Consider the following 23,793-nt stretch of genomic DNA (forward strand, 5'->3'; position numbering starts at 1 on the left):
AATATAGCAATTTTTGTTGTACATTAGAGATTTATAAATATTGAAGACACCAAATGAAAGAACAGTTTTATTCACATGGTTTATAACAAGCCAATGTCAAAAATTATAAAGAATTTAGAAATGAAAAGTTCATATAATAAGAAAAAGTTATTTTTAATTACCATAGAAAATGTTTTATCATTCAGTATTTTAATAGCTAAGCTAATATTTATTAAAATATTTAGGAAGTAAAGATTTACTGAGGAAGTAAATACTGTTAGTATAACTTGAATGCTTATTAAGGTAAGTTGAAATTATTAAATTACTTAACATAAAATATAAGTCCCAATATGCTGTTAAAAGCAAACTGTCTGAACATACCAACCAAAATACCAGTAAAAATTCATTTTTAAAAAGTGAAATTTGGATATGGCTTGGAACTATGATTATAAATAAAATGGCCACATCTTCTAGAGATGTATACTTAATTATATATAGGTGAAAAGACATGAGATCTAAGATTTGTTTTAAAATACTTCATTAAGTATTGTTGATACAAATAAAGCAAATCTTGGTAATTATTGAATTACTAGAGGCCTGGTGCATGAATTTGTGCACGGGTGGGGTCCGGTCGGCCCCCCTGATGGGGGCCCAATAGGGCCGGGAGAGGGTCTATGGGCAGTTGGCCAGCCAGCCCCTGATCGGGGTGTTGGGGACCAATCGGGGGTGGGGCCGGGGCTGGCTGGGGGGAGGGGCCGATCGGGGCCTGGATCAGGCTGGTTGGCTGCCGCAGTGCGCATCATAGCCACCGGCTGTTCTGGTCGTTCCGACGTGCAGGTTGCTGGGCTTTTGTATATATAGACTGGTGGGTATAATGGGATCTAACTATTCAAAAGTAAAGGAATTGCAGGTTTGAAATTTTTCAAAATAAAATTGAAATAAAAAAATTTAAAAATACTACCCAATATTGGAGGGTAAGCTAACAAAAGCTATGCATAACTTCTCACACAAGAAGACTAAAACAAACAAACAAACCCATTAGCGAGAAATTAAAGACATAAATAAATGGGGAGACATGCCATATTCATGGATTAGAAAACTCAATATTGTAAAAATCTTCATTATCCCCAAACTAATTTATAGATTCAATAAATTCTAATCAAAATCCCAACAGGTTTGATTCTTTTTGTGAAACCACAAATTAGTTTGAAAGTTTTTTATAGAAATGCAAATATGCCAAAGACAGCAATGATACTCTTTAAAAAAAAAAAAGTGGGAAACATTGTTCTTCAGATATAAACATCCTATATAATAAAAGCCTAATATGCTAAGTGTCCGATCGTCTGTTCAACTAATCAAAGTGTAATATGCGAATGATATGCTAAGGCCGCTCAACTGCTCACTATGACATGCACTGACACCAGGGGGCAGACAGTCGATCGGTCAACCAGTTGCTATGATGTGCACTGACCACCAGGGAGCAGACGCTCCAACCGGTAGGTTAGCTTGGTGCTGGGGTCCAGTCGATCAGGACTGAGACGGGCTGGACATGCCTTGGAGCCCTGTCGCAGTCTCTCCCTGGCTGGCCAACCTCCTGCGTCCCTTCCCGGCCCCAATTGTGCACTGGTGAGGTCCCTCGGCCTGGCCTGTGCCCTCTCGCAATCCGCAATCTGGGACACCTTGGGGGATGTCAGAGAGCCGGTTTCGGCCCGATGGCAGAACGACTGGTTGCTATGACACACACTGACCATCAGCGGGCAGATGCTCAATGCAGGAGCTGTCCCCCAGTGGTCAGTGCACTCCCACAGGGGAAGCACCGCTCAGCCAGAAGCTGGGCTCATGGCTGGCGAGTGCAGCGGTGGTGGCGGGAGCCTCTCCTGCCTCCTGTGGCAGTTGGACATCCCCCAAGGGCTCCTGGACTGTGAGAGGGCTCAGACCGGGCTGAGGGACCCCCCACCCCCTGCCAAAGTGTACTAATTTTGTGCACTGGGCCTCTAGTTTATTATAAAGCTACTTCTGTGTTACCTATTGTTCTCATCCTATCTTTTTACATACCTACAACTTTACTTTAAATTTTAGTTACAATCAACTTTACAATTAACAACTGCCCCCCATATTAAACTGATATAATTTCTTTTCTGACTGGACCCTGACAAATGCAACATTCTTTTCAATATATGGTACTGGAACAATTGGATAGCCATATGAAAAAAACAGAATGAACCTTCATTCCTACTTCACACACAAAAATAAATTTAGATGGATTGTAGATATACTAGTAAATGTGAAAATCAAAATCACATAGCATTGAGATAACATATAGAAGAATATTTTTATGATATTGGAGCAGGGAAAGAATCTTCAATAGGACACAAAACGTGTTAATCATAATGAAAAAAACTTTATATGTACATTGTTAAGATAAAAATGCAGCCTGGCCAGTGCTGCTCAGTGGTTGAATATTGACCTATGAACCAAGAGGTCACGGTTCGATTCCTGGTCAGGGCACACACCTGGGTTGCAGGCTCGATCCCCAGTAGGGCGCTGGCAGGAGGCAGCCAACCAATGATTCTCTCTCATCATTGATGTTTCTATTGCTCTCTCCCTCTACCTTCCTTTCTGAGCTTAATAAAAATATATTTTTTTAAAAAGAGTAAAAATGCAAGTCACATAGAAAATGCTTGTAGCACACACATAAGGAACAAAGGGCTTTTATCCCTTTGATTTTTAGGAGATACATACAGAACTCCTAAAAATCAATTTTTTAAAAGGACTTGAATAGTCATTTTACAAAAAAAAAGATAATCCAAATGGCCACCAAACATATGAAAATGATCTTAACCTGATTAGCCATTTGGGAAATAAAAATTAAAATCACAATAAGAACATATTATACAACCACCAAAGTGACTAATATTTATAAATCTGACCATACCAAATGTTTGCTTGTTTGGTGAAGATGTAATGCAATGGAAATTCCTATAGACTGCTAGTAGGAATGTAAATTGGTACAATCACTTTGAAAAATAGGTTGGTTTTATATACTAAAATGAAGAATGGAGAGATTAAAGATGGCGACCGGCAGGAAGGTAGGGAGAGAGAGAGTGTGAGTGAGGAACCCATAGAGAAGAGTGTAGACGTGTGTGGTGTGTGTGTGTATAAGCTAGGGTCAGTTAGATTCTGCACGTCTTCCAAGGGGCTGCCTAACCGGGCAGTCCTAGACAGCGGAGCCCCGCGCACAAAGCGGACACATCTCCGCGGCTGTTGTGGACGCGGAGACCACGCCATCTTGAGAAACAGAGCTGCCTGAGACTCGGATCCTGGCTTCTGACACAAACCAGGACCCTGCAGCCACTGGGGACAGAGAACTGCTATCACAGCTTCAGACCAACAAACAACAAGAATCCAGACGTCCCGGCAGAATTCCGTGAGTCAAAGAGCCTACCCCCTCCCCGCAGGCGCGCAGACAGCGCCATTTTAACTGATAGATCCGCCTCTCGCCCAAGCCGCAGAGCTTTGCGCAGGGACTCGCTCCCCCTCAGGGAATTTGGCGCGCGCGCGCGAGCGCACAGGAGAGAATCAGCTCCCTGTTGGGGAAATCTGTCAGTGCGCACAGAGGGCACCCCTTCGGAGAATTTGGGGGAATTTGGCTTGCGGGTCACAGCTCTCCCTTCAGGGAATCTTAGTGCTTGCACAGAGGGGCTTTCCCTTTGGGGAATTTGGCGCGCAGGACAGACTCCGCCCCCCTTCCGGGACTCCGGTAGAGTGCACAGAGCCAGCTCACCTTCAGGAAATCAAGAGTGTGCGCCCTAGCCGGTTTGGCTCAGTAGAGAGAGCACACACAGGTCGCAGCTCCACTTCAGGGAATTTGGCACGCCGAACACAGCTGCCTGGGATCCCTGACTCACAGCGCATTCACACTAAGAGCCAGCGACCCCAATTGTTGGTGCATGCACACATAGGGACCCTGAGTCTCAACGAGAAACCGCACAAGGCAACAGAGACTCTGACACTCTAGTCTTGGTGCAGACACAGGGAAACTCTGACTCCTGGCACATGCTAAGGATCTCATTTTCAGCACATACCAACAGTGTGGTGCAGACAGGGCCCCTGAATCTAAGTGTGCACACGAGACCACACGGAACACTGGGGACACTGACCCTGGGCAAGTCTGGTTCCCACCAACCAAAGGCAGCCACACGTCCTAGTGTCAGAGCACTTCAGTGAAACTCGGGTGGAGTGAAGTCCCCACAGCACACGGCCCAGGTCCACGCAAACGGAAGCTTGAGCTTTTTGGTGATAGCCAGAATGGGGAAACGAAATAACTCACAGAGGAAAGAAAATGTGGAGTCGCCAAGAAAGGAAATCAGTGAAACTGAAGCTTGCAACATGACCGAAAAGGAGTTTAGAGTAATGGTCGTGGAATTTATACATCGGATGGATGAGAAAATAAACAACTTATGCAAGAATCAGGAAGAAATGAAAAGTGATATAGCTACAATCAAAAACACCATGGAAAGTTTCAACAGTAGACTACAAGAAGCAGAGGACCGAATTAGTGAGTTAGAAGATCAGGTACAGAAACAAGCTCAATCTCAACAGCAATTGGAGAAAAAATTTAAAAAGCAGGAGGAAAGCCTAAGGGAGCTTCGGGACAACATGAAACGAAGTAACATGCGTATAATAGGGCTGCCAGAAGGACAAGAAGAGCAGCAGGGATTAGAACATCTATTTGAAGAAATAATGACAGAAAACTTCCCGGATATGGGAAAGATAAAAGTTACGCAAGTACAGAGAGTCCCAAGCAGGATCAACCCCAAAAGACCCACACCAAGACATGTCATAATTTCAATGGCAAATATAAATGATAAAGAGAGAATCTTAAAGGCGGCAAGAGAGAGACAGAGAGTTACCTACAAAGGAACACCCATCAGATTGTCAAATGATTACTCAACAGAAACACAACAAGCTAGAAGTGAATGGACGGAGGTATACAAAGTGTTGCAAAGCAAAGGACTGAATCCAAGAATACTATATCCAGCAAGACTATCAATCAAAATTGAAGGGGAAATCAGGAGCTTTGCAGATAAAAAAAGGCTTAAGGAGTTTATCACCACCAAACCAGCAATGCAAGAATTGCTAAAGGGAATACTGTAAAAAGAAGAAATAAACAGGTAAGAAGGAATATAGACACAAAAATAGATATGACCACAAACAAATACCTTTCAGTAATATCTTTAAATGTAAATGGACTAAATGCTCCAATCAAAAGATATCGAGTAGCTGAATGGATAAAAAAACACGACCCATATATATGCTGTCTACAAGAGACCCACCTCAGAACAAGAGACTCACACAGATTGAAAGTGAAGGGATGGAAAAATATCTTTCAGGCAAATGGAAATGAAAAAAAAGCTGGGGTAGCAATACTTATATCTGACAAAATAGACCTCAAAGTAAATGCCATAACAAGAGATAAAGAAGGCCACCTCATAATACTAAAGGGAGAAATCCAACAAGAAGAAATAATTCTGGTAAACATATACGCTCCCAATATAGGAGCACCCAAATACATAAAAAAACTCCTGGAAGATTTCAAGGGAGAGATTAATAGCAATACAATCATAGTAGGAGACTTTAATACCCCACTATCACCACTGGACAAATCCTCTAAACAAAAAATCAGCAAAGAAACAGCAATCCTAAATGAATCACTAGACCAGATGGAATTAATTGACATCTTTAGAACATTTCACCCCAAAGCCACAGAATATACATTCTTCTCAAGTGCACATGGGTCATTTTCAAAGATAGACCATATGCTGGGTCACAGGCAAAGTCTCTTCAAATTCAAGAAGATAGAAATTATATCAAGCGTCTTCTCAGATCACAGTGGCATAAAACTGGAAATCAACTACAATAAATACAATCCAAAGAAATCAAACACTTGGAGACTAAACAGCATGCTATTAAACCATGACTGGGTCACCAGAGAGATCAAGGAAGAAATAAAAAACATCATGGCAACAAATGACAATGAAAACACAACAATCCAAAATCTATGGGACACAGTGAAAGCAGTCTTGAGAGGGAAGTTCATAGCTCTACAAGCCTATTGCAAAAAACAAGAATCAATGGTAATAAATTACTTAACCCTACAACTCAAAGAGCTAGAAAAAGAGCAGCAAGAAAAGCCCAGTGTAACCAGAAGGAAGGAAATAACAAAGATCAGAGCGGAGATAAATGACATAGAGACCAAAGAAACAATACAAAAGATCAACAAAACCAAGAGCTGGTTCTTTGAAAGGATAAACAAGATTGATGGACCTCTAGCCAGGCTCACCAAGAAGCAAAGAGAGAGGACCCAAATAAACAAAATCAGAAATGAAAGAGGTGAAATAACAACAGACCCCGCTGAGATACAAAGGATTGTTACAAAATACTACGAACAACTCTATTCCAACAAACTGGACAACCTGGAGGAAATGGACATATTCCTAGAAAAATATAACCTTCCAAAAATCAATCAAGAAGAATCTAAAGAGCTCAATAGGCCAATAACTATGGACGAAATTGAAGCAGTCATCAAGAAGCTTCCGGCAAACAAAAGCCCGGGGCCTGATGGCTTCACAGGAGAGTTTTACCAAACATTCAAGGAAGAACTAAAACCTATCCTCCTCAGACTATTCCAAAAAATTCAAGAGGAAGGAACACTTCCAAGCTCCTTCTATGAAGCCAGCATCACTCTAATACCAAAACCAGATAAAGACAACACAATGAAAGAGAATTACAGACCAATATCCCTCATGAACATAGATGCCAAAATCCTCAACAAAATTCTAGCAAATCGGCTCCAGCAGTACATCAGAAAGATCATACACCATGACCAAGTAGGATTTATCCCAGGAATGCAAGGATGGTATAATATCCGCAAATCAATAAACGTGATACATCACATAAACAAATTGAGAGATAAAAATCACATAGTCATATCAATTGATGCAGAAAAAGCATTTGACAAAATCCAACACCCTTTCTTGATAAAAACTCTCAACAAGGTGGGAATAGAAGGCTCATACCTCAACATAATAAAAGCTATATATGATAAACCCACAGCAAACATCATACTCAATGGACAAAAACTAAAAACATTTCCCCTAAGAACAGGAACAAGACAGGGATGCCCACTCTCACCACTCCTGTTTGACATAGTACTGGAAGTATTAGCCATTGCAATTAGACAAGAAGAAGAAATAAAAGGCATCCAAATTGGAAAAGAACAAGTAAAGCTGTCTTTATTTGCAGACGACATGATATTGTACATAAAAAATCCGAAAGACTCCGTCAAAAAACTAATAGACTTAATAAATGAATTTGGCAATGTAGCAGGATACAAAATTAACGCCAAGAAATCTATGGCCTTTCTATACACCAATAGTGAACTTACAGACAGAGAGACTAAAAAGGCAATTCCATTTACCATCGCACCAAAAAAATTAAGATACCTAGGAATAAACTTAACTAAGGAGGTAAAAGACCTATACACGGAAAACTACAGGACACTGAAAAAAGAGATAGAGGAAGACGTAAACAGATGGAAGAACATACCATGTTCATGGATTGGTAGAATCAACATCATTAAAATGTCCATACTACCCAAAGCAATCTATAGATTCAATGCACTCCCCATTAAAATACCAATGGCATATTTCACAGACCTTGAAAGAACTCTCCAAAAATTCATCTGGAATAAAAAAAGACCCCGAATAGCCACAGCAATCCTGCGAAAAGAAGAATAAAGTAGGAGGGATCTCAATACCAGATTTCAAGCTGTATTACAAAGCCACTGTTCTCAAAACAGCCTGGTACTGGCACAAGAACAGACATATAGATCAGTGGAACAGAATAGAGAATCCAGATATTGACCCAAACCACTATGCTCAATTAATATTTGACAAAGGAGGCATGAACATACAATGGAGTCAAGACAGTCTCTTCAATAAATGGTGTTGGGAAAATTGGACAGATACATGCAAAAAAATGAAGCTTGATCACCAACTTACGCCATACACAAAAATAAACTCAAAATGGATACAGGACTTAAACATAAGACGGGAAACCATAAAAATACTAGAGCAATCCACAGGTAGCAAAATCTCAGACATATGCCAAAAGAAATTCTTCACTGACACTGCACCTAGGGCAATGGAAGCTAAAGAGAAAATTAACAAATGGGACTACATCAAAATAAAAAGCTTTTTCACAGCAAAAGAAACCATTAACAAAACAACAAGAAGGCCTACTGCATGGGAGAACATATTTGCAAATGGCATCACTGATAAAGGTTTGATCTCCAACATCTACATGCAGCTTATACAACTTAATAAAAGGAAGATAAATGATCCAATAAAGAAATGGGCAACAGACCTAAATAGAAGCTTTTCAAAAGAAGACAGAAGGAAGGCCAAGAGACACATGAAAACATGCTCAACGTCACTAATTATCCGAGAGATGCAAATCAAAACAACAATGCGGTACCATCTCACACCTGTCAGAATGGCTATCATCAACAAATCAACAAACGACAAGTGTTGGCGAGGATGCGGAGAAAAAGGAACCCTCGTGCACTGCTGGTGGGAATGCAGACTGGTGCAGCCACTGTGGAGAACAGTATGGAGCTTCCTCAAAAAACTGAAAATGGAACTCCCATTTGACCCAGTAATCCCACTCCTGGGAATATATCCGAAGAAACTAGAAACACCAATCAGAAAGGATATATGCACCCCTATGTTCATAGCAGCACAATTCACCATAGCTAAGATTTGGAAACAGCCTAGGTGCCCGTCAGCAGATGACTGGATCAGAAAACTGTGGTACATCTACACAATGGAATACTATGCTGCCATAAAAAAGAAGGAATTCTCATCATTTGCAGCAACCTGGATGGAATTGGAGAACATTATGTTAAGTGAAATAAGTCAGTCAATGAAAGAAAAATATCACATGATCTCACTCATTTATGGGTAATAAAGAACATTATAAACTTGAACAAAAAGATAGATACAGAGACAGTAAAGCATCAAACAGACTGTCAAATTACAGGGGGAAAGTTAGGGAGAGGTGGGGGAGATAAGAGATCAATCAAAGGACTTGTATGCATGCATATAAGCATAACCAATGGATGCAAAACTCTGGGGGGTGAGGGCATATATGGGAGTGGGGTGGGGGGTGGCAATGGTAAAATATGTACACATATAATACCTTAATAAAAAAAATTGGAAAAAAAAAATATTCAAAGTGATGAATAGCAGGAACCTACAACCAAGACTACTCTACCCAGCAAAGTTATCATTCAGAATTGAAGGGCAGATAAAGAGCTTCACAGATAAGAAAAAGCTAAAGGAGTTCATCACCACCAAACCAGCGTTATATGAAATGCTGAAAGGTATTCTTTAAAAAGAGGAAAAAGAAGAAGAAAGATAAAAATTATGAACAACAAATACATATCTATCAACAAGTGAATCTAAAAGTCAAGTGAATTAAAAATCTGAGGAACAGAATAAACTGGTGAACTTAATAGAATCAGGCATAGAATGGGAGTGGATTGATAATTCTCAGGGGGAAAGGGGTATCTGTGTGGGGAGTATGGGAAGAGACTGGACAAAAATCATACACCTATGGATAAGGACAGCGGGGGGGGGGAGGTAAGGGAAGAGGGGGGGGTAGGAACTGGGTGGTGGGGAGAAATGTGGGGAAAAAGGAGAAACAATTGTAATCTGAACAATAAAGATTCATTAAAAAAACAAACAAACAAACAAACAAACAAAAAAAAAATGAAGAATGTAAACACTGTGACCTAGCAATTAGACTCCTAGATATATACCTCAAAAAAGAATGTGCACACCTATACACTAAAACATAAACAGGAGTGTTCAAGGTAGCAATATTTGTAATAGTCTTAAAACCAGAAACAACTCAAATATCCATAAATAATAGAATGGATAAACAAGTTGTGATACATTCATATAATGGGATACTTTACAGCAATTAAAATGAACTATCACTACAAGAAATACCATAGATGAATCTCACAAATATAATTTTGAACAAAAGAAATGAGTCACAAATGAAGATACTGTAAGATTTTATTTCTATAATATTAAAATATAAGCAAAGTTAAACTCTAATGTTTAGTGATGCATGTGTAGGAGATAGAAACTATTAAAAGAAATTAAGTACACAACTACCATAAATGTTAGGATAGTGATTATCTTGGGGGTGATGAGAGATAAAAATGAGGCGAACAAAGTGAATTTCTGGGTACTGGTATGCTGTATTTCTCACATGGATAGTGGCTATAAAATTATACACTTTGTGATGATAAATCACTGGACATTACTGTGTATGTGTGTTATTATATAACTAAAAAAGTAAAGACAAACTTCCCAGTTAAAGTTGAGCATAAAAAAGCATTTTATATAACAATCTGTATAATGACTTAATATTTAAAGAGGAAGTTTCTTTTCTTTCTTTTCCCCCCGTAAAGATATACATCTATTCCAGTCCAATGGATTTTGTCATATCTTTTCTTGTGCCACTGGTTCATTCTGTAAAGAGGAGTATACATAATGTTTTTCTTATGTTTTGGTAGAATTCCAAAGGAATTTGCTTGCTTAGAAAAAAAATAAATGTTTTCTTCATCATTACACAAGAATATGTTATTAAGAAGCATTCCACAGGAGAGTGCTGTCAGCAGAATTACAGACCCACTCCTAATCTAATCACAATCTCCTAGCTTCTTCCATTGTGAAGCAAAATGCTGAAACAGCTACATTATATAGATGTGCTTCAGGTTTTTAATTAGCTAGCCTTTTAAAAGTAACCAAAACCAAAAATATTGCAAATACAAAACAGGAGGCAAGACTTCCAGCTGTGGTAAACTGAAGAGGTCAGCAAATCTCCTCCCAAAACAACTACAAAACTCGACAAAAGTGTCAAAAACAACCATTTCAGTCCTGAAAACAACCAAAGTCAAATGAAAAATTTTAAAGTGTTTATTTATGAAAAATTGTGGAATTCTGGGTAAGAACAGGGGGGAGTCACTGGCGTTATTGCTTGGAGCTGCTCCTTACCTACCTTCCAACCCAAACCAAGAACAATGCAATAGTTTACCTGGGCTGGTCAGGAAAACCAGCTTTACTGTCAGGGGCTGCTGATGTGATTTGAAGTGAAGGGCAAAAACTACATACCCAGTGGCATTGAGAGTAAAAGTATTAAATTCGACTGGAAAAGAACAAAGAAAGCCTACAGCTCTCCTAGCCGGAGGCTACTGACCCAGCTGAGAAGAGGGGTAGAATAATAGAAATTAAGATATTTAATAAGGAGATCCTGGAAATGAGAGCCATGGGAGGCTAGGTAAATTACACACATCCCTGGCTAAGTGGAGGCTGCATGTAGGCTCAAAGCTGACCAAAGAAGAGGGCCTAAGCTCTCCACATACCAAGGCTGAATGGGAGGCTTCCCACATGTGAAGGAAAGTACTGAGAGGCTCAGCAGAAAATAAAAGCTGGGGCATACTTGAAAACTAGATGAGCTAGCTTCCTAACACACTCACAGATGAATCAACGAAGGGTAGATAGAAGCCTTACTGGCTCAAGGTATTTGAGAACAACCCTTAACCAATCACTGGCTGACCACTAAGCCATATAGACACAAGGAGGACCTCAAGAAGGCCAGGATAAAAATAAAAAATAATTAAAAAACAAAACAACTGAGCAGAGACTTCAGTGATTGCACCTCACAGGGGAGAAAGATTCTCAATATTAAGCCCAGTCAAGTTAATTAAATATAAGCAAACATACAAAATAATAGCAATAATGACAACCTTCAGGATGGGAGAGGGGCTAGGAAGGAAATCAGATGGAGTTGTTACAATTTATCTGCGATTTTCAACCTCCTCTTGGCACACATAAACTAATTACTAAAATTCTGCAGCACCAAAAACTGTATTATATATTTTTCTGATCTGACAAAAAAAACTTAGGTATAATTCTGATTCATTCATACTGGACAGCTAATGTTGTGATGGCTATTGTCATCTTTTTTATTTGACAAACTAAGGGAAGAAAGGTCACTGTCCTGACTAAATAGTCAGTTATTGCATGTTTTAAAAATTCTTGTGGCATACTAGGATGCTTCTTGCAGAACACTGGTTGAAAATCACTGCAATATATTATTAAATATATCCAGTTTTTAACAAAAATAACAAGACATGTAAAGAAGCATGGCGTATAACACATACCAATTTTAAAAGGAAGTTTTGGGGTAAATACTTTATGTATATTCATTATATGAACTGAAATGATTTAAAAATGATAATGTATAGAAAAACACCACTTTGTTCATACAAATAAAGCATACTATATAACAGAATTTAGTTGCAGATAATAAGTTCTGAATGCAAAAATATTCTAAAAACTAAAAAAATTTCAGAAATCATTCTTGTTTGAGGTGTGCTTTCAATAAAATAGGCACAGTGAGGTACACAAATCATTACTTTATGTATTTCTTATAGGTCCTTAAACCACAATACACACACTTTAAATGCAGGGTAAGTTTTAGAAAACAGGTTTTGGGGGAAAAAATGCAATGGCAAATACTGTAATTTACCCTTGATTTTTTTTTTTTAAATTGTGGCAAACAGAACAAAGGAAATGAAATAAATTACCCATAACAAGAACACCAAACTTTGCAAACAATAATTTTTTTCACATGTTGGTGTTCTATCACAGGGTTGCATGCAGCCTTGGCTCTGGGCATGGAAGCCTGCTGGCATGATGCAGGGAGCAAAATGGCTCTAAATGAGCAGGGTGATCACAATTAGCTAACAATGTTTACCTCACACCCACTGGGGAAATGCGGATGGGCTCAAATGTTGCTATTAAGAGATAACAAGGGCTTTCTTCTATGGCAAATCTATGGGTAAATCACCAGATCTTCATGGCTCACTTAACAAGGGATAAGGGGAGGATCTGGCTCCCCAAACACCTGGCAGGGGTATATCTGATGACCGAGACTTTACTTTTTCCCAAATCCATTTTTTTCACCAGCAAATGACACCTGCAACCCTCTGAAGAGTAATGCATATTTTCTCACACTTGGAAAGACAGTAGCTGGAGGGAAGAAGATGAAAACACCATCCCAGGTTTAGATCTAAATCATACCAATTTTGGATAAAACAACTTGAAATGTTTATATTGCCACTTTAAATATATGTAAATATTAACCTTTTGCACTCGGATGTCGAGTGTGACTCGACACGGTTAGCATTAAAATAAAGGAATCGAGAAAAAAAGCAAGCAAGTGCAAAGGGTTAATATAACTAGAGGCCCGGTGCACGATATTTGTGCACGGGTAGGGCCCCTAGGTCTGGCCGGCCATCAGGGCTGATCAGGTTCCCTGCCTCCCTGCCTTCTTCTTCCCTCGCTCCCTCAGTGCCCCGCTGCTGCTGCTCGCCCGCCATGTTCCACGCCGCTCCCTGGTGGTCAGCGCACGTCATAGCGAGTGATCAAACTCCCGGTCTCCCAGTCGAACTCCCGCGGGGACACTTTGCATATCAGCCTTTTATTATATAGGATATATAGATTATAAAATGAAAAACTATAAAACCTCAGGTAAAGAGGGATGCATTTGCTTCAGCCACAGCTCATTAGCTATGTTAGAGAAGCCACCTGTTACACCACAGCTACAATTTCAGGTGTGTATTACAATTCTCCTTTGAGCTACAAATTTGAAACAGTGTTGGGTAAAAGGAGGTCCCTATTTCCTTTCTCTTCAGCTAAGACAGAAAACCTTGAACCAAGGTGAAGATTCATGGCAGCAATCAGAGGCATCATAAAAAAGGGTTGAATACAGAAAAATGGTCTTCTGCCTGGCATTTTACTGAGGAGAGGAGCATCTAACAAAACCACCCGAAGAATGGAAGGCTACTAAGTCAGGTGGAATTAAAGTGGGATCCAGCACAGCCGATGTTGCTCAGTGGTTGAGCATCAAGGTCTGAGCCATGAGATCATAGTTAGATTCTCAGTCAGGGAACGTGCCCTGGTTGTGGGCTCGATCCCCAGTAGGGGGCGTGCAGGAGGCAGCCAATCAATGATTCTCATCATTGATGTTTCTCTCTCCCTTCCTCTCTGAAATCAATAAAAATATTTATTTTAAAAAGCTGGATCCAATGGTGCAATAATTTGTAGTAAGAGTTCAGAGGAGGTGGCCATAAGAAAACCATAAAATGGGTTTAAAACTAGGATATCAGTCTGTTCTTAAATAGTTTCTTTCTTTTGCTACTTATATCCAAAACACCATCCCAGTGAAAAGCATGGCTTCCCTGAACCTACAGGATTCTAGGCAAAAAGATTTCAAGACTGTTACCTCCTACTGCAAATTCCTTCCACCTGGATCCTAAATCTCTCCTTGAGAGCCTTGTTCTGCTTGTTGTCAGTTTCACCTCAGGAAAGATGAAACTAACCATCAAAATCATTAGGATGAGAAATGTCAAGTCTGTCTGCCCCCAAAAAAGTCTATCTGAAAACTACCACTTGCAGCATCTAATAAAGATAACTCAAACACAGCCCCTATCTTTCACTGACTGGCCCCACTTTGAAAAAGTAAAAATGATTATTTACATATAGCAATCTGTTACTGTGTCACACAAATCCACAGGAGACACAAATCAGAGAAATAAGAAACTCCCAAGGTCTAACTGAAAAGAGACTAGAAAAAGCAGCTTTACATACTTCTATTCCAAGACCATATCTTAAAATCATCCCCTGCTCTTAGAGAATATAGTAGTTTTGGTGAACAATGTAATAAAAGGAACATCAGGAAGGAAACCTATTCATCATTAGACAAAAGGTTGAAAAAGAATTCTGAAGTGTTTCCCATATTAAGTAGCAACTACAACCAATAATACTAATAAAAATAGAATGTGAGTATACAACATGATAAATTTCTGAATCAAAAGAGGTAAGCCCTGGCCAGTACTGCTCCGTGATTAGAGCATCACACGGAGCACCGAAGGGGAGTGGGTTCGATTCCTGGTCAAGGGTCTGGTGCTTGTGGGAGGCAACCAATCGATGTGTCTCTTTATTTCTCTCTCTTCTCTCCCCATCCCCCACTTCTCTTCCTCCCTCCTCTCACCCTTCCTAACTCCCTCCTTCCCTCTCTCCCTACCTAAAAAAGGCAATGGAAAAATATCCTTGAGTGAGGATTAAAAAACAAAAAGATTAATAGGTAAAATGGTCAGAATAAATTCTTCAAAGAGCTTATCAATCTTAGAACGATTTCCCTCAGAACAGATCTGATAAGTTCAAGAAGATTATTAGATTTTTGCCTATTTTCAGAAGTATTTATTCAGAATTTGGTTTCAAAAGTTCGCCACACATATTAATTTGCCACGACTGTGATAACCAGATAAATTCCCTTAATCTATAGGACTTTAAATATGTAGTGACTATCTGAAGCAGTTCTTCTTGAACTGTTTTTAATATATGGCTGAATATAAACAACTTTCAAACTAAAATGTTCACATTACAAAAGTTCCAAAGTTCAGAAAAGAGCAGAAAGATTTGAACTCATAGTAAAAAGGCAGGCAATGCATACTCTCAATGGTGGCTAGCTTATTAAACTTCTGTACTTCCAGAGAGCAATCTATAGTACTCATCATGTCACTCTCACACAACCTTTAAATAGTGTATGTGTGTGTGTGTGTGTTGTAAGGAACAGGGTAGGAATCACATAAAACTTCCCTCCATTTCATCTTAAGGGGCAAAATGTTGACTTCTAAGCTCCCTATGTAAGACCAAAAACTAGAAGTGCTCATCCCTTTTCAAACGACTGCTCTTTTTGTTTTATTAAATATTTTATTGATTTCAGAGGAAGGGAGAGGAAAAGAATTATCAACGATGAGAGAGGATCATTGATCGGCTGCCTCCTGCACGCCCCCTACTGGGGATCGAGCCCGAAATCCGGGCATGTGTCCTTGACCAGAATCAAACCTGGGACCTTTCAGTCCGCAGGCTGATGCTCTATCCACTGAGCCAAACCGGCTAGGGCTCAAATGACTATTTTTAAGCATGCAGCTTAAAAGTTCTCTAAAGAGTTAGCATAGCACATAATGAAGGTAGAATAAATTTATATACCATTAGAAATGCTTTACTATTCAGTTTTGCGAAATCAAAGCCTTTTTAAATATCAAAATCATACCAAAAATTAAAAAGAACATATGGAAAAATAGATCCTCAATGATCTAAGATACATAAGAATAAATCTAATAAAGGATGAGGATAGATAGGTAATAGGTGGATAAATGTAAAATTTTACTGAAAAACACAAAAAATAACTTGAACAAACAAACTAAACCACATTCCTGAAAGAGAAGAGTGTGGCAGACTTTATTTTCCAAAAATGCCCACAATAATATTACCAGTCCCACATGCTCTTCAAAATCTCATCATTCCTCTCATGGAGAAATGGCCCTAATTTCTTTATTTCCCTTGAATCTGGGGGATGGCTGTGACTAACAGTGTTATTCAAATGCCGTAATTCTCCCAAATATAAACCAGTCAAATAAAAATTTCTCTCTCGACCTTTGGAACTGAGCTACCCTGTAAGAAATGAGGCTATCCTGCAGCCACCATGCTGAAGCGACCACATAGTGATAGAGATGGCTGCTGAGCCCCGCTGTTTGCATCTCAGCTTAGGTACCATTTATGTAAGAAAGCCTTGGAGCTGTCCAGGCTGACATCAAATGGAGCAGAAACTAGCTATCCCACTGAGCCCTCCTCACCAGACTGCAGATTCATGACTACATTTTTTAGCCTGAAGTTTTGAGGTGGCATTATATAGTCATACTTAATTGGGAAAATATAATTAGAATATAAATTACTGATTCATCTATAAATTTCACAAAATTACAATGAATACTCGAACAAGATTTTGGAGAAAATCTGATAAAATAATTCTGTGGCAGATTAAAGATGGCCATACATTCTTGGACACTAACCCATATCTTCTTACCATTGACAGTTGGGTCTAGGTCCTCTCCACAATGCCTCCTTAGAGATTTTATGATTCTGACCAACAGAATATGGCGAAAGTAACAAACACTGCACCAGTTTCGGGACCCAGGTCTTCAGATACTGGCAGCTTCTACTTCTTGTCTTGGGACAACTGCTTACAAAGTCCCAAGTCACCATGGAAGAAGTCCAACTACTCTGCTCTAAAGATCACATGGAGAGGCCCAAGACCATGTGGAGAAGCAGAATGCCCAGATGATTCCAGCTTCCAAGTGATCCCTCTAAAGTTGCCTGACATGTGAGTGAAGCCTTCATGAACCCTTCAAACTAGACCAGCTCACAGGTAAATACCACCAAATGACCTCTGTGGAGCAAGCCCAGTCAAGCCTGCTTGAATATCTGATCCATAGATTATGAACAAATAAAATAATTGTGTTTTAAGCCACTAAGTTTGGAGTGGTTGTTATGTAGCAATGGGTAATTGAAACAGGTTCTAAGATTTATCTGAAAGAATAAATATTGATAGAGAAGAAAATGATCAAATAAGAAGATATTTTGATGTCCACATATAAAATGTAACAAGCTACGAGTTAAAAAGCTACAAAAATTATAATATTATAGCATGGTATTAGAACAGATACATATCAATTAAAAAGTAGAAAATTCTGAAACAGACTCAATCTATAATAACAAAAGGGTAATATGCTAATTAGACCAGACGTCCTTCCTGTTGAAGCTGGGGCCAGAGGGAAGCCGGTGTTGGCAGCCGGGGGAAGGAAGGCCCACTCTTGCACGAATTTTCGTGCATTGGGCCTCTAGTTAGATATAAGATTTGAGAATGCTAAGCACATTTCAAATCAATAGGGAAAGAATATATTATGCAATAAATGGTGCTGGAACAACTAATTAATTGGAGGGGGAGTTGTATCTTTATGATATATTTTACACCAAAACAAACAAACAAAACAGACAGCTTGAACATTTGAAAGTAGAAAATAAAGCCATAAAATCACTAGAGAAAATAAAATTCCTGAGGTGAATATTTATATACTCTTCAAATGGGCAAGACATTTCCAAGTGTAAGGAGCAAAAGTCATAAAAGTCTAAAATTTAACTATATAAGAATTATAAGCACTATTAATAACGAAACCAGAAAAACATTAAAAAATATAATAATATTTATCTTTCATATATATTTTTAAAAATCAATAAGAAAAACAGCCTGGCCAGTGTGGCTCAGTGGTTGAGAGTTGAGCAATGCACCAAGAGAGTGCCGGTTCAATTCCCAGTCAGGGCACATGCCCAGGTTGCGGACTGATACCCAGTAGGAGGCATGCAGGAGGCAACCGGTCTGTGTTTCTTTTTCATCCATATTCCTATCTTTCTCTCCCTCTCCCTTCTTCTCTCTCTCAAGTCAATAAAAACATGTTAAAAAAATAAGAAAAAACCAACAGCCCAACTTAAAAGATGGGTATAAACAGGTACTTCACAGAAAAATATATATGGACAATACTTAAGAGAAAATTACCTGCTTAAAAAAAACACAACAATACTGATTAGAGGAAAATAACTGAATCTAGAGTCTACAACACAACATTCATAATGTGCAGTACAATCCCAAATTACCTGAAATATGAAGAACCAAGACAACAGGGGACACGCAGCAAAGAAAATAAAATTTATTCAATTTTGAATCTGAGATGAACCAGATTAAACAAAAAGACAGATTTTTAAATGGCTACTATTATGATCATCAACGTAGTAAATCAAATATTTTTTTAAAAATGTGTTTTTATTGCTTTTTAGAGATAAAGGGAGAGGGAGAGAGAGAAACATTAATGTATAAAAGAAAAATGGCAGGTTGTGGAATTAGCTCATTTCTAGTTTAAATGAAGAATAATCCATTAAAAATCAGTCAACATCTTCAAAAATTATAGAATTGGCAAATGCAAAATACCAAGAAATAAGTCTTTGCCAACTAAGATTCACTTAACAAAAGAATAGTATCTTTATTAAATCCTGATAAATTAAAACCTAGGAAATATTCACTATATCATAAAATGGAAATTCAATCTGTTGAAGAGACCAACAAAGAATCACAAATGAAAAGTGATACACCCTCAATGATTTCCTAGTTGCTAAAATTGAAGTCAATTATCTTACTTGAAGACATTGAAAATGTACAAGCATCTGTCATTATAATCATATTAGCATCAGGTAATACGATGTCTGATACTCCCACAACTACAGGTAATTTCAAACAGGAAAGAGCAATATACTACTAATTATTCAAGATTAATAATGTCTACTTTAAAATAATAATGTTTCCCAATCCAACGAGGTTCAGTTTTCAAATCAAGTAAGTGTAATTCATTTATAAAAATGGATACGCCCAGCTGGCATGGCTCAGTGGTTAAGCATTGACCTATGAACCAGGTCACCGTTCAATTCCTGGTCAGGGCACAGGCCCAGGTTGTGGGCTCGATTCCCAGTGTGGGGTGTACAGGAGGTGGCCAATCAATGATTCTCTCTTTCACTTCCTCTCTAAAATCAATAATAATAATTAAAAAAAGAAATACAATGTGGATTTCCACTTAGCAAACAGAACCATGCCTAACAAATTTGCCCTGCAACTCAGCATATCTTAATTCAAAGAAGAGAGTGACTAACTTATGTAAAATGTTTGTAGATTTGAGTTTTACTCCTTAAATGCCAAGTCAAAGAACACACGTTAAATACACACACAAGAAATGAAACTCATTTATTAAATCTTCTTAATAAAGGAAACAATCACATTTAGAAGAATGGCCCATTATACATAACATTACTATAATTTAAAATTTTCTGTAAGTAACTAAGTACATATTTTGCTACCTGAGCAATTTTTTATGTGCAGTTGCCTTCAGAAGTTACACAAGAAAAATAACTTGCTGCATGTATGGCTCTTGTACCTTGGTGCCTAAATTATATCTTAAACCAAACTGAAATACAAGCAATTGGTTCAAGCAAAGTTCCATTAGATGGAAGAATAAAATTACCATTAAGTATGGCTGAAGATGGTAGTGATGGGATATGGTGTTGCAACTTACCAGACAAAACAAAGTATGAAACAAGGCAAAGGCTCCATTCTATCATTGTTTAGACCCTACGGTGTCTCATGTATCCCAGCAGGCAACTGCTGGGAATATACTTTATTTTCTAACTAAAAAGGAAATGATTCTTTATCTTTCTTTTTTTCCCCCCCGTTTTTTTTTTTTATTTCAAGAAAAACGATTTTAAATATAACGTTACATGCAATAAACATTAATATTTCAAAAAAAACATTCTTAAACTGTACTAACATAGTATATTACAAGAGCTGTAGAAAATATTAAAAATCTGCAAATAACAGGATAACTTCTATTATATTCTGGAATATTTCCCCCCTCTGGCTCTATTTTTGTTCATCAGTTTATGTTGTTCATTATATTCTACAAATGAGTGAGAGCATATGATATTTATCTTTCTCTGACTGGCTTATTTCGCTTAGCACGATGCTCTCCAGGTCCATCCATGCTGCTGCAAATGGTAAGAGTTCCTTCTTTTTTACTGCAGCATAGTATTCCATTGTGTAGATGCACCAGTTTTCTATTCCACTCATCTGCTGATGGGCATTTAGACTGTTTCCAAATCTTAGCTATTGTAAATTGTGCTGCTATGAACATAGGGGTGCATATATCCTTTCTGATTGGTGTTTCTAGTTTCTTGGGATATATTCCTAGAAGTGGGATTATTGGGTCAAATGGGAGTTCCATTTTTAATTTTTTGAGGAAACTCCATACTGTTTTCTACAGTGGTTGCACCAGTCTGCATTCCCACCAGCAGTGCACAAGGGTTCCTTTTTCTCCACATCCTCGCCAACAATGGTCATTTGTTGATGATAGCCATTATGACAGGTGTGAGATGGTACCTCATAGTCGTTTTGATTCGCATCTCTCGGATGATTAGTGACTTTGAGCATGTTTTCATATGTCTCTTGGCCTTCTGTATGTCTTCTTTCGAAAAGTATCTACTTAGGTTCGTTGCCCATTTTTTTATTAGATTATCTTCCTTTTGTTAAGTTGTATGCGATCCCTGTAAATGTTGGAGATTAAACCCTTATCAGAGATAACATTGGCAAATAAGTTCTCCCATGCAGTGGGCTTTCTTGATGTTTTGTTGACGGTTTCTTTTGCTGTGCAGAAGCTTTTTATTTTGATGTAGTCCCATTTGTTTATTTTCTCTTTAGTTTCCATTGCCCTAGGAGCTGTATCAGTAAAGATATTGCTAGGACATATGTCTGCTATTTTGCTGTCTATGGATTCCTCTAAGATTTTTATGGTTTCCCATCTTATGTTTAAGTCCTTTATCCATTTTGAGTTTATTTTTTGTGTATGGTTTAAGTTGGTGGTCTAGTTTCATTTTTTTGCATGTATCTGTCCAATTTTCCCAACACCATTTATTGAAGAGACTGTCTTGACTCCATTGTACGCTCTTGCCTCCTTTGTCAAATATTAATTGAGCATAGTGGTTTGGGTCAATTTCTGGGTTCTCTGTTTGGTTCCATTGGTCTATATGTCTGTTCTTGTGCCAATACCAGGCAGTTTTGAGAACAGTGGCTTTGTAATATAGCTTGATATCTGGTATTGTGATCCCTCCAACTTTGTTCTTCTTTCTCAGGATTGCTGTGGCTATTCGGGTCTTTTTTTATTCCAGATGAATTTTTGGAGTTTGTTCTAGCTAAGTCTGTGAAATATTCTGTTGGTATCTTAATGGGGATTGCATTGAATTTATAGAGTGCTTTGGGTAGTATGAACATTTTAATAATGTTGATTCTACCATCCATGAACATAATATATTCTTCCATTTGTTTATGTCTTCCTCTGTCTTTTTTCAACATCCTGTAGTTTTCCGAGTATAGGTCTTTTATGTCCTTAGTTAAGTTTATTCCTAGGTATCTTAATTTTTTTGGTGCAATGGTAAATGGGATTTTTTTTTAGTTTCTCTTTCTGTGAATTCATTATTGGTGTATAACAAAGTCACAGATTTCTGGGTGTTAATTTCGTATCCTGCTACATTGCTGAATTCATTTATTAAGTCTAGTAGTTTTTTGATGGGAGTCTTTGGGGTTTTCTATGTACAATACCATGTCATCTGCAAATAATGACAATTTTACTTCTTCTTTTCCAATTTGGATGCCTTTTATTTCTTCTTCTTATTTGATCGCTATGGCTAGCACTTCCAGTACTATGTCAAACAGGAGTGATGAGTGGTCATCCCTGCCTTGTTCCTGTTCTTAGGGGAAATGACTTTAGTTTTTGCCCATTGAGTATGATGTTGTCTGTAGGTTTGTCATATATGGCCTTTCTCATGTTGAGATATGCTCCCTCTATACCAACTTTGTTGAGAGTTTTTATCAAAAATGGGTGTTGGATTTTGTTGAATGCTTTTTCTGTATCTAATGATATGATCACGTGATTTTTGTCTTTCAAATTGTTTATGTCTTTATCTTTCAATAGTAAAGGATCTCTTAAACTGTTTCCCTGACTCCAATGATCTGTAAATGTAAATTTTTATTAAGGTCTCATTTCTTTATTGAGGAAAGTTAAGATATTTCAATATTCTCTCTTTTTCCTTTTCTCTCTGCTGTCTGGAAACCAAAGTGAGAGAGGGGAACTAGAGAAATGTTTTCAAGATCCACATGGGCTTTTACTAATTCAGATCAATGACCATTGAAAGTTTCTCTTTAGATGCCCACATGTCAGGATTCTAATATTAACCTTTTGCACTCGGATGTCGAGTGTGACTCGACACGGTTAGCATCGGTAGCAGCTCGTATGTCGAGCCACACTCGACATGTAGTTTCACCGTGGGGCGGGGGCGGGGGGGAGAGAAAGGGGATTTTGGTCTATTTTTCTAGTATCTTTTCTTGTTTTCATTAGCATGAAAGGACAAATAAAATGTAAATGCCGTCTCAACTGATGCCACCACCTAAGCTTATCTTTTGCATAGGCAGCAATCTTGAGTAGGAGGGTCCAAGGCATGAGTCGTTGCATCATGCCTTTTTGAGCTTGCATCATCTTCCCTTGGTAAAGAACCTTCCTTATCTTTTCATCTCCTAGGTTTGTTTAGGTTTCTATTAGCATATCACAGATGTTGTCATGACACAGGGTTTAGTTGGATGATTGGTTTGCCCCCTAGCAGTCGCACGTTCTGAGTGAATTTCCCCTCCTCAGGATGGATAAGTTTTCCAAAGACATAGAAAGCAGCAATGATGAATTTTACTTCGAAAACGAAGAAAAAAGTGAAAAATGTAATAGTGACGAAAGTGAGTTCTCCGAGGATGCGAGTGGAGATGATGAACAAATCGCTGGTCCTAGTGGAACTACAGAAAGGAAAAAGTCCCTTGCGTTGCCCAAAGATCTGGCTGAAAGTACTGACAGTGACAGTGACATTGAATTCATAAAGGCAAAACGAAGACGCACAATTGTTTATTCGAGTGAGAGTGATGGAGATATAGGTGATATCATTGAGAAATCGGGTATAAGACCCAGTGAAAGTTACGTTTCTAGGGGAAAACAGGAAAAAGAAAAGTGGACATCTACATCTGTGAATGACAAAGAGCCTAGCAGAATCCCTTTCTCCACTGGTCAGTTACATGTTGGACCTCAAGTTCCTTCTGGATGTGCCACACCAATAGACTTTTTTCAGTTGTTTTTTACTG

The 23,793-nt window shown here is 38.4% G+C and overlaps 1 protein-coding gene across 3 annotated transcripts in view; it reads right to left on the bottom strand.

The window, feature by feature from the left end:
- The window catches only part of NLK (nemo like kinase), a 139,816-nt gene that overhangs the window by 76,455 nt on the left and 39,568 nt on the right, over positions 1–23,793 (bottom strand). The gene's annotated exons all lie outside the window — the stretch shown is intronic.

The sequence above is a fragment of the Eptesicus fuscus genome, chromosome 20 (assembly GCF_027574615.1).
Source record: "Eptesicus fuscus isolate TK198812 chromosome 20, DD_ASM_mEF_20220401, whole genome shotgun sequence".
Lineage (NCBI taxonomy): Eukaryota > Metazoa > Chordata > Mammalia > Chiroptera > Vespertilionidae > Eptesicus > Eptesicus fuscus.